The sequence below is a fragment of the Agelaius phoeniceus genome, chromosome 2 (assembly GCF_051311805.1).
Source record: "Agelaius phoeniceus isolate bAgePho1 chromosome 2, bAgePho1.hap1, whole genome shotgun sequence".
NCBI lineage: Eukaryota > Metazoa > Chordata > Aves > Passeriformes > Icteridae > Agelaius > Agelaius phoeniceus.
The window spans coordinates 103,661,843-103,674,691 of NC_135266.1; positions in this window are offsets into that span (position 1 = coordinate 103,661,843).

Consider the following 12,849-nt stretch of genomic DNA (forward strand, 5'->3'; position numbering starts at 1 on the left):
AATGCTTTTCGCTGGTATGAGGGAGAGTAGTTCATATCTAAGAAGGCAGCTTCATGAATACCAGATGGTTTTTCCAAAACAACTGACTTTTACCTCTTCATTGGCTTTTTCTGCTGTAGTGTACTAGTTTGAAAGCAAACCAGTGGGAGATTCCAAATCAGAACGAAAATTTAATAGGAAAATTAAAATAAAGGTAATAGTACAGAAACTGACAAAGTCAAAATATGACCTGACACCCTGTTGATCAGTCTGGTGTTAACAGTCCAATTAAATGGTGGCTACAGTCATTGTTGGAGTTGGAGTGATGGATGTGGTTTTGTCAAAGCAGTGATCCTGGAGAAAGATCTGGTCCTTCTGTGGAGGTCCAGTGGTGGTTATCGAGCTCTTGTCCTCTGAGAATCCAGTGGTAGCACTACTGTGGTGTTCCAATTCTCAGATTACAGACAGATAATAATGTTTGGTTCTTCCTCTCAGGGTGGGGCATGTCACAATGGGATGATGTAATTCTATGAATCATGCAGCGAGACCTTGATGGCCTGTTATGGAGATGGCCCCCACAAAGCAGCTGCTGCTTCCCCAGAGGGTGTTATCAGGGCTGAGTCATGGAGAAGATAAAGAACACTGCCCCACCTATTTGAACATCTAATAGATGGTAACAGAATACATACTTTTGGTTACATCTTGCATTCTAACCCAAGTCATACAGTCACCCTGAATAATGGAAAAAATAATCTAATATTAAACATCTGGGACTGCAATTGCCCAAGACCTGAAAAGAAAGGAAATGGAGGAGAGGAATCAACATTTTCAGACTGGGTGATGAAAAATTCTGGGGTTCCTTCAAACCATGATGTGTAGTTATAGATTGGGAGCTCCACTTTTTTGTTAGCCTATGAGTCCAAAACTTCTCTTGCTCTGTTTCCTGGATGAGACTGGACTGAAAGAGAAAATTAGAGGATCTTTCCTCTTCCTTGTGCCTCTTGTGTCCAGCTCTCCATTTTCTGTGAGAATGCTGGCTTGCCTAATGAATCATGATTTAAAAAATTTTAAATTTTAGTTGAGGGTTAGAACCAATTCATATTGAAGTATCACACCAATGATAAACTAATGATTATTAGATGCTTAAGGTAAAGCTAATTGTTAGATTCTGAGCTCATTTGTAGAAAGAAGTGGAGCAATTGAACCATTATAGGAACATATTAAAACCAGTAGAACAATACCCAATACTTGGATTCTGTGTTAATCCATCACGAAGCAGGGGGCCTTGGATGGTGCCAGAGGGACACAGAGACATGATGAAGACCTTCCTGACTTCATCCCTGGGACCACTGACCCAATTCAAGACCACCAACCCAACTCAAGAGAAGAATTGCACACACATGAAGGACTAATAACGTCATTTTAATACAAGGTGGCGATGGAAGGTGCTGGGGTTATGCATATGTATTATTTTGGGAAATAAACAGAAGGCAAAGAACCTTGTGTAGTGTGGCCACGCATTTTGGGGACGACATCCCCCCCTGTGCCACCCACTAGCATAGTAAACATACTACTTTCTAACTTTCTACCTTTAACTAGTTAGAGAGTCTTTGTCTGCAATCTTCAGTTCTAATGATTCAGTAAGTCCTTTTAGATTCTGCCTCCCTTTCTATCCATGGTTTCCCTGAAGAGCAGCCGATTAACATCCACACACAACATTCTTCACCATCCACAAACAACGAGTCACATAACTTGATCAAGAAAATTAAAAACTGCTTGTACACCTGTTGATTTTTAAATTTTTTGGTATATAGTTGAATGATCACTATTCATAAAATCATGGGATTTAACTGATGTTTGCAGCTTACCTCTCTCATCAGTATGGTGATGGGTAATTAATTTGTTGCAGTATAAGTAACAATAATATTAATTAATAATACAAAGTTATAATTTCTTTAAATTGCTTCAGATATTTGTCTCTATTGAACTTAAATATTGTAATTAAAGCCAACACTTATCACTTGTAAACCTCAGAAAGTGCAAAAAACATCCCAGAATCATGTTGCTTAATGGCTTTTCCCACATATTTCTCTATTTGCTGTGGTATTAGTTTGCAGAATGCTGCAAAGCTAAAATTATTTCTGCAGAGAATCATTCACGTCCCTGTTCATATGACACAAAAGAGAAGAACACACGTGCTTACAGAGTGATCCTATCCCTGTAAAAATACCATTTACTAGTAAGAAAATCGCTCAAGTATTCTAACAGGCATTGTTCAAACTGAGTGAGGCTGCTGAACAATAACTTGTGCTGTATAGCAGTGTTTTATTACATGACAAATTTTCAAGGCAGTGACATCAATATTCTTCTTCTCTAGTATAATACAGAAGTCATTGCAATTATGAACAAAGCCTTCCTCAAGTGATTGTTGTACTGAGTTGTGTGTAAAATAAAATCAATATTAACAACTTAGAAGAAAAATGCTAAATGAAAAGGGTAGTTGCTAATGTAATATAAGAAAATCTTTCAAAATGTGCCACTTCATTTTTTCCCCTGTTATTTCAGCTCAAAGGGGAACAAGGCAATGACATCATAAAGAGAATGTTACCTCAGTAGCTTCATATGCCATTTAAATTTTAGATGCTCATTTTCAGGCTTCTGTGGATTTTGATTGAATTAGTTGCTTGGAAGTATTAGTTATCTGCTTCTTCCTTGAAACCCCTATGTTCTTCTCAAAGAACATTTATTTTTACAGGACTGTTGGAAACAGCACCTCAAAAATGCCTGGTCTCCTATAATGGGAAATAAAATATGAAGATTTGCAAAACATAACTTCCTCTAAAATCTAATGTTAAATGTATTCCTTACAACAATTAATTATAGCCAGCATATGAAAAAAGGACAGGCACCATAATTTTTTGTGTCTTTCGGGATCACAGACAAGTTCTTCTATTGTATCTTTATCTGACTGTTTTGACCAAGTTTATATGGGTTGTGAAACAAGGAAGATGAAAGTTGTGGTGGAAATTATATGTGGAAATTATATAAATTTTAGAAGGTGTAAGACCAACAAAGGAAACCAGTGAGTCATTGGTATTCTGTGGGCTAGAGGCGATAGATAGAATGTTTACTCTCTGAAAAGTTGTAGAAACCAACTGCTGATGATTTTCATGTTGGACTCTTTTAAGGCCAGGGTACTGGATGTTTCTTGTTCCACAATCTTTCTCCATCCAACAGCCTTTAACACCAGGGGATTCTGGCTTGGTAGTTTGGAAAAAAATGCTGGAAATCTCCTAACTGTTGTATTTCTGTTTATGGTAAAATAATATTTAGAATGGAGAGATTGCTGAGATGTTAATCTCCAAAGTAAGCAACATGTCTGTGGTACATGATTCCTTAACCAAAGACAGTGGATGGCACAGATGAAAATGATCCATTTCCTTGTGGTAATACACATCCCTCCAAAATGAATGTGCAGTGTTACTCTGCATTCTCCCTCTCTCTGTTTCTCTCTCTCTCTCTCTCAAATGGACATTGAAACATTTTTAGCTATAATAATTTTCTTTCCCTTAAAAAATCTTTTTTATTATAACCTCTGAAGATAATTACTAAAAGAAGAAGGCAATTTGTGACCACATAGAGTCAAAATTAAACCAAACAATAATCCACTGTCCCATTATGTTACTATGGAGTTGCACGCAATAGACACAAATTTAAGGTAAAATCTATAAAACAGGTATGATTACCACATGTATCTCACAGCAAGTATTTTGAAGTCTGCTTAAAGCACACAACCTAAATTCTGAAAAAAATTGTAAGTCATTAAATAGATATAGAAAGAAATTCAAGCAACTTCAGCACTCAGCACTTCCCTTGTATATTTTCCTGCTCTTGGGGAAAATTTAGTACCTTCTCTGAGAAATCACCTTTGACATTCTCTTGCTACCATTACACAGTTGTGTCCCTAGAAAGTATATCCCCTTTCTAAATACATTTCTGGCAGCTGCAGTTATGGGAGTCTGATTGCTGATTGCTACAGGCTGTACATTATTTATTTTCATCTAGTTAGGACTCCAAAGTTTTTGCACTGTTTTCCTTTCCCTTATTCTTGTGGAAACATTTACTAGCTCAGCCACTGCGCCATAGTTCACAGCAGTAGGATTAGCTAAGAAGCCACATTTTATGAAATTTGCAACACCCGCACAGCAGTCAGAGAGCTTTTTTTAACCCATTGATAAATGTGTACAATTCTGCCTGTTGCAGAGAAGATATGTGTCTTCTCACTTGTTTTTCAGGACTAGCATATGAGCTTTAGCAATTTCATCTCTGGAGCTCCAGAGTGTATTAGACATGGGCTTTGTATGGATTGCTCCTCTGGAATTCTGCTGACAGTGTCATTTGAAAGAAGCTCAGGGTCTCTTAAGATTCTGTTTAGGTAGATCTTGGATGAGCATATCTCCTAAGAGCTCTTCTGGAGTGACGTTTGCATTCTTCATACTTCCTGCCCTTATCAGCTAGTCTTAGGAAAATAGTTCCTATTAATGATTTCTTCACTGGTTTTCTGAAGTAGCGGTGGAGATGAAGAGACAGCAGGGTTTTTATGTAAAAGAGCTGAATTCTGGTGAGATAAGAGAGATCCTATGGACAACATTATGCTAGACGTGCTTCTGACTACATTAGGTACTGATGAGTGTATGAGCTGCTCAACACTCATCATGTTTAAATCTTAAGAGAGAAATTTCTTGAGAATCCTCATTCTTGATCAGATCCCTTATTCTGGTGTTCCTTGATGACAGGCTCAATCTGTGATGTATAGTTATTCCTTCCAATAGAAGTACTTAGAGGTACTTAGTAGTATTTGAAGCTGAGGAGAGACAACAAAACCAGTATCATGCTGAATGCAGAGGAAGTCAAATTATTTCCAACCACTTAAAGAGATTTTTTAAATGAGAGCAATAAACATATGACTCTCTTATGATGGGCTGGTGAATCAGAAAACTGGATAGAGTCACCTATTTTATGAACATACCTGTATCAGCTTCTAATGTGCTAAATGACAACCCAAGTTATGCTCTTTTCCAAGTTTAGCTTTTCTTTTCTAGCAATTTCTCTTCAAGATTTCTTCAATCATACAGTTTAGCAAACTGTGTGCCCTGTGTACTGACAGCTATGGTGACTCTCCTGGTACTGATAATGATGTTAATAGTAGCATATGTATAACTCCAGGATTTTTCCATCCTTTTCTGGGAAAGATTTCAATGAGGGATTATACATGAACCTGAGATATTCTGAAATGTGTGTTTGAATATGTGTTAAACCTCATTTTGAGGAAGCAAAAGAGATGTAAGGAATTTTCCATGAGGGTATGTCCTGGTTTAGTGCAAACTGGGGAGAAAAACCTCCAAAGGGGTTCCTCTAGAAAGCAGACCCAAGTGGCTGGTTCGGGAAAACTTTTCCTTGGAGAAAAGTGGAAAAAACCTGTTTCTTTAACAGGCAAAGCATTCACCAACACAAAAAAATTAACAATATTAAACAATAAAATTTCTTGCCAATCTGAAGAGATGACAAACTCAGAAAGTCCTTTTAGTGGGTTGCAGCTCAGCTCACTCAGTCTCTTATCAGCCCCTCTGGTGCTGGAAATGCTGCAGCCCAGGCCCGGCCCAGTGGGCCACTGGTTTGAGCTGCCGGTGCTCTGCTGGGTGTTCAGTGCAGAGCAGGTTTGAACAGGTCCAAGAAAAATTAAAAAACCACAGTCTAGGGAACTTCGCCTCAGCTAGCTAAAAACTAACTAAAAAGCAAAGGAGAGCTCTGTACTGCTGTCTGTCTGTTCTGCAGAGAGCACAGTCCAGGAGCAGGATGGGGGGAGCAAGTGCAGCTTCTGATAACAAACTCTGTGCTTCTTCTCTCCCCGCTTCGCTCTTGGGACAAGTCTTAAAGGTGCAAAACTTATTACCCAGCATAAACAGAAGAGATGATTAGGCATACAAGCATCACACAGCCAACCCAGGACAGGGCATTAAATTTGATGTACTGTTTTCATGCATCTATGATGTCTCATTCAGTGTTTGAGGTTTTATCATGCAGACTTGAAACAACAATCCATACAGAGTGAGCTCACTGACGAGCAGTGTCTGTTTATATCAATGAGTCTGAAGGAAAGATTTAGAGGTGATGAGTGGATGTTTGTTCCCTGTTCCCCTACTTGTTTAAGGATGGTGTCCTTTGGGTCTGTGACTGTGTGATGAGGGAAAGAAAGAGCAGTGGAAGGAGTGGGAAGCTAAGTCTGGGTGACATTAGACATAAGTCTGTGTGACATAAGCCCAGATAGGAATTGTACAGACTAGAGACACATTTTAAGGCAAGACTGTCTATTATTTCATCAGCTAGTAAAATCTAGCAAAAACTTGGAAAAAAAGAAGGGGGAAAAGATCTTCTGTAAACAAAAGCCTGTATGTGGACAAGGCACAGCACTTCTTGATTTCTCTTGAGTGCCTCTTCAAGACTAAAACTGCAAAAATGATGGCAGCTCCAAAACTGAGAAGACATGACCTGACTTATTTTAGTGTTATTCCTTTTATTAATGGAAGTCTGGCACAAAATTTAGCAGAATAAATACATTCTATTGTACCCCTGGTACCTAGCCTCTACCATAACCAAAGACACACATGACTTCAATATGTGTGTAATATTTGTGTTAATAAAAGAATTATTTTCTTTTTAAAAGCCATACCTCTGATTTAACTGAGATATGAACTGACCTATGTTATCCTTTTTCCCCGTTGTACTGGCATAGTAGACATAAATATCTTAATTTTACATTAATTGAAGGTAGTACCTTGGAGTGCTGAAGCAGTAGATGCATACTTGCTAACAATGAAAACACAGAATCGCTGGCAAACAAAATATAATCCATCATGGACAGCATAAAATGGAATATGCTTCCCTGATGCATCACTTCCAATCACACACCGACTCATTTAGAATATGAATTTTCCTCAGGGCTTCTGCAGTTTGTAAGACTTGCTGACTATTCATACACAGATAACGCCCATTCTCTCTCCTCTTTACAGGGTATTTAAATTAATAGTGTTCATTAGGGTTATTAGTAAAGCTTCAGATTTATTCTTGTAAAACTGTATTCAGAAAAATATGCTGTTGGTTTTAACACAGCATATCTGTACATTAGCTGTATTTCACTGCCCCAACTGAAGAAGTGAACTGTGTATTTGTGAAAGCATGTGCCTCTTTCAACAGAAAAATGTATCTGATCTGAAAGTGAGTTGCCAGGAGAGCAACTAAAAACTCAGCATTTTTCTACTGGGGAAATTCTGACACCCTGAAAATGCTTACATTGTACTTCAGTACAGCAGAGCATCTGGAACCTGCTTTGTGAGCAAAGAGCTGGATAAACTTTTGGGTTGGTTTTGAAGATCTTCAACTTCTGCTATTTGAAAAATAGAAAACATATCTATGACTTTAAAGATTTCCTTGCTTCCATCAGTAGGGGAAGGAGTTGGGAAGGTCTGAAACCCTCACTCTGATTGGAGTCCCAGCGCTGCTGGGACATAAGGGTTAGATGGGGCAGAGGTGCAGATACTGAAATGACCTGGGCTAAACTGTTTGGGTCCTGGCATCTTTAGCTGTTGGTCTAAGAAGCTTGGATTCATAAGCAGTCTGTAGGATAGGGAGCAGAGGTGTGTCAAAATCTTGAGATATTTTTCATAAGTGTTTATGGATGCCAGTGATTTACAAAACTTCATTTCCTTAGATTGGATTTTCCTTTATGTTCAGCTTTCACACAGGACTTGCAGACGTACCTGCTGAGTTTGGATTCGCTCACTTATTTTCAACACACCTGCAGGAATGTGAGGGGAATTACCTCCTCTGTTTCACTCTTTAATATTCCATTTTGAGTCATGCAAAATAAGTTTAAATTATTATGTACATGGAAATTCCTTATTTGAATGTAATTTGAGCCTGAGTTGCTCAACAATAACTTTGACAAACTGTTGTGATCTGAGGAATTAGATAAGATGCCTGTATGCTGCTATTTACTAAAGACTCTACTCATCTTTCTCCAGCTTCACAGCTTTGTGCTTTTGCCTCCTTGGCCTAAGGGCATTGTGGAATCAATCCCATTGCATGTGCACCAGTAATTCCATCTGTGCACATCAAGGTGCAGGAGGCTGGGAAGCCAAGCTACTCTGGCACAATTTACCTTTGCCTCTCGTTCCCTCACTTGTGCTTGTTCTCATATATACAGTGAAGTCAACAGAGAATATGGGAGAAATGCATCTCTCGAAGCTTGCCTGTGGCTGATTATTTTCCTTATAAGACATTCTTCCTTGCACTTATATGTTAGTCACCTCAGGTTTCTGAAAATGCCTGCTTTGTCCTCTGAGAGTACCTACAATTACATGCTATCTAACTGAAATATCATCCAGCAATTTGACACAAATGCCCAGTGGACTATGTGTTAGGATTTACTACTGTGACATAAAACCCCCAGTATCTTATGGCTGGAGATGTCCAGCAACATGAATGAAAACCTTTGTTCTTGGCTCAGATTCTGCATAATCTGCACAAAGTAACCTCCTGCACTTAAAAAGGTGCTGTTAGGACAACAGTGATAAATAGCATTGGTGTCTGGAAAATACTTAGTGCTAATTAAAGCTGAAGCACTGCCATTAGTTTATTTGCTTATTTCTGGAAACTTTTGTGGTTTTGTTATTGATTTTGTACATGAAGAGATGGTTTAGACAAGGATATTGAATTCTGTTTTATGTCCTCTTGAGACCTTCCACGGACCTATGCAGTAATATATAGAATATGTGGAGTGAGGGAAGTAAAATGACACTATCTTTAAAATGTCAGCTTCTAGAGTCCTTTGTGCTAAGTCCATGATACTTTACTGGTTGCCAAAAAGTGACTTAAGTATGTAGGTATTTGATTTCTTAAAAGAACTCAAAATGGTATAGTGACACCCCTGGGAAAGCATGGCAACACATGCAAAAAGAGCAAAAGCCATGCAGGGTGCAGGCTTGATGAACAGATCACAAATGCAGAATGTGAGAGAATACATGTTGGTCTCTCTTCTTGCCTAGAAGGAATTAAAATTCAGATGACTTCCTAGAAGTGCAGTCATAGCAGCAATCTTCTACTCTTTTTATTGGCAGTGTACCTCAGTACAGCAAACCAAGATTTCTTGGGCCACAAGGAGAAGAAGAGATTACTTGTAGTTTCTGCCATGTCTTCCTCCCAGGGCAACCTTGAGTGCTGTGCTTTGGTGAGTCTGGTCTGCAGAGCTTCAGATGTGATGGGAGGGTGTGTCCCTGTCCAAAGCAGCCATTTTACCATGTGTGAATGTGCTGTCCTGGCTCATGGGAATCTTCAAAGAGCAGCTCAATGTTCTCCTGCTCAAATGCTCTGCCTATTAACGACCTGGATGACCATTGTCCTAGATTGCAAGGCAAGGTGTATTCTATTTGCCATCTGTTAGAGGAGGGGCATTTATCTTCTGTTAATTGGGCAGTTTTCTTTGTCTCTTCCACAAGCCGATTCTCCCTCCAGGGAGACATCTGCTGTTAATGGGCTATCAAATGTCACTGCATGACTGATAAAAATTACAGCATCCCATTGTGAGATGCTCCGCCCAGAGCGTGGAAATGTTCTCTGGGAGTGTTCAAAACCAGTGTAGCTATGCTGCTTAGGGACATGGCATAGTGGTGGACTTAGCAGTACTGAGTTAACGGTTGACTCCTTTGTCTCAGAGGCCTTTTCCAACCTTAATGATTTGATGATGCTGCCTATTCTGGTGGCACCTTTTATCTTTTTGATGGGCTGTGTGTCATAATACAGTTAAGTAGGTCTTGTAACAAGTTCAGATGTGTTTGGAAGGTTTTATTCAGTACTTGTGAATTATCTGGTGACTGATTTACAACTGTGGGGATTTTTTTCTTACAGATTTTTATGAAATATTTCAGGCAGACTTCTTTGAAGATATGTGCTTGTAATCTGCTTCCCTTAAATTATGCACCTGTCCAAACAACTTGTTCAGTCACTCTATCTTTCTCTGACGTCTATGTTCCCATGTAGACCTCTCTCTCTTTCCTCATCCCCACCCCACTCTTGATAGAGTCCTTCAGATGGCCGTTCCCACAATCTTTTTTACTTCATTCTTTCTCTCTTCCTTTTTACCTCATTTCTTACCTTTCAACAGTGGTTTATTTTTTGTTTCCCTTTTCTCTCTGCATTGCCAGAGCTTAATCAATCTTTTAGATTCTACCCTTTGGATTTGCCTTCAGCTTAAATCTGATATTTGCTTTTATGGTACCTTAGGGTCCATAGGCTCCATTTGTTTGTCTCTGTCTCCAGAGCATAGAACACATTTTAGGCAAGGATACATGGCTTTCTGTCTGACTGGAAATAAAAGACGTTGGCTTTTAGAGAAAGTCTGATCTAGCCTGTGATGAGTTAGAATGGCTTAGCCAAATGCTAGGCTTGTCTTCTTTGTAGCATTAAATGATTGTCTGCTTGGTCTCACTGATTATTACACAGCTGGAGGAAGGGTGCTGTCCAGATAACTTCTTAGTTTCTCCTTTCTTTTCCCTTTTCCCAGATCTGCAAGTATTTAATCTTTTCTGCTTTGCTAAGCCAAGGTAACTATCTGGCCAGGACATACTCCTTTTTTTCCCCCTTCTCTCTATATTTCCACTTATTTCCCTGGATATCATTCTTGGAGACTTTTTCTAACTTCTGTCTAATATATTATTTATTTGACAGCTCTGGGTATAATTCCTTCTGGACTGTTTCTTTTTACCTTGTAGCCTCTCTTATACAATGGAATAATTCAAAAGGACCTGTTGTAACATAAAATCACATAGTCAGTTATGACTGTTTTTTCAGTTTTGTTTGGAGTGCCTCAACAACTCCTAAAATAAATAGTAAGCGTTAATTATTCAGGTAAAAAGAAATTTACCTCAGTTATAAGTGGTTTTGGCATATGAAGACAAAAATCTCAGGACAATCCATATTACATGTCTTTCGCCTGCCTAGTTTTAAAATTGCACAGTGGGCTAATTACACTTGTCTTTCTGCCTATCTCATGGTTTAACTTGATCTCTTTATTGATGCTGTCTGTAGCAACATCATATTTTCAGATTGTTTTTCAATTTGTGTTCATGTTCTGCTATTCTTATTATTAGAATTATTAGCAGTAGCAGTAATTCTGTGGCCCACTTCTATCAAGCATCCTTCAGAGAATGTTACAATTTTCTTTGGCAAGGCAGGCTGTCTGAATCCAGGGACAGTAAATCCACCCTTTAGGAAAGAATGTGTTTTTATGATACATAAGGAAACAAGCTTGGCTTGAATTTATGAATTTGTTCTCCTATCCATTATGTTATTCAATAGTGAATCACAATATCCTCTACTTTCTACCCATAATATACAGCATGTTCTTCTACCTCTGACACTAATTTCTTTTTGCTATGTTTCATATAAATTTTCTTGAGAAACCTTGGAGAAGGATGGCTTAAAAAGCCAATAAAGGATAGACAAATTCTGTGTACAATAAGCATTCTCATTATCTTCTGATAATATCTCAAAAGAATAAAAAAAAGTTACTTGAGAACTGTGAAATATGACAAAACAAGCATCTCCAGAAATGAACATTTGTCTTCAGTCTCTTTGGGGAGTTGATTACCTGCTGCAATATCCCTACAAAGAAATATAAAATCTTTAAATTAGCTTCCTGTATTCCCTGTTAGGAGTAAAAAACTTGCTTTCTCTAAAAAGGTAGTATTTTGTGCCTTTGTGAAGAGTGTCTGTCATTGGCCTGCTAGATGCATTCCTTATTTAGTCAGTATGTTTTTCTTTTTAAGCAGCAAATTTGTTGTGAGTCAATAAACTTTCTCTTCTCATTAGTCAGCATCCTTGCCATCTTCCCCTGTACCTTTGGAACACACGGTAAAGGGCTGGTACTTTGGTAAGTAACCTACTATATAAATGTTTATTCATTGTTAGTTATACAAGAAAATAGAATGCATTTTTTTTGTTTGATCTTAAAATAAACCTTTTTTTTTTTTCTCTGTGTCTGCCTCTAACTTTCTACTAGACTGGCTCAATACATTGTTCTATATAGTGGGATGAGGTAGGAAACATATTTTAAATCTGAAATCCTATACTCTGCTGAATGTAACAAACACCATTTAAAGAGCACCAAATGTTCAGAATATGTCAATTTTAAGTACACATGCACTGCGAATAGTCCTGCCAGGGATTAAAAAATGGCAGAATGCAGATATGAATCTTGGGAAAAGTTATTTTTCAGTGTACAGAATGGTCATTAATGTGACATCCCAGAATAGTAATTATGTACAGTGCATTATGTTCCTGGCTTTTTCTGTGATGATATTGTATAACACACTCAACCATTTTCATTATTATTATCTTATATTTTCTGGAAGTGTGTTTATTATAATATTCAGAAGCTATTATTGTATGCTGCAATGTGATTCCTATAGCCTGGGAACTTCAGACATCCAGTGGTGAGCCAGAACTGTGCCAATGAGTGCTGTGGTAGGAGGATTGAACTTTGGCAGAAAATAACCCCCCTTGCTTCACAACTGGTCCTCAGATTTCAGAGGTGCTCGCTGCAGCTGGGCTGAATTTCCAAAGCCAAACTTGGCACTATAAATATGGTTGCATTTAATAAGATCCCAGAAGAACCAACAGTGTGGGTTACACTCTCATCTCATTCATGATCACAGATTCACCAGTAGTGTGGTTTATTACAAGCAACAGATTACAGACTCTTATAAATTGATCTAGATATTGTGATAAATCGACTAGATCTGCAAAATATCAGTG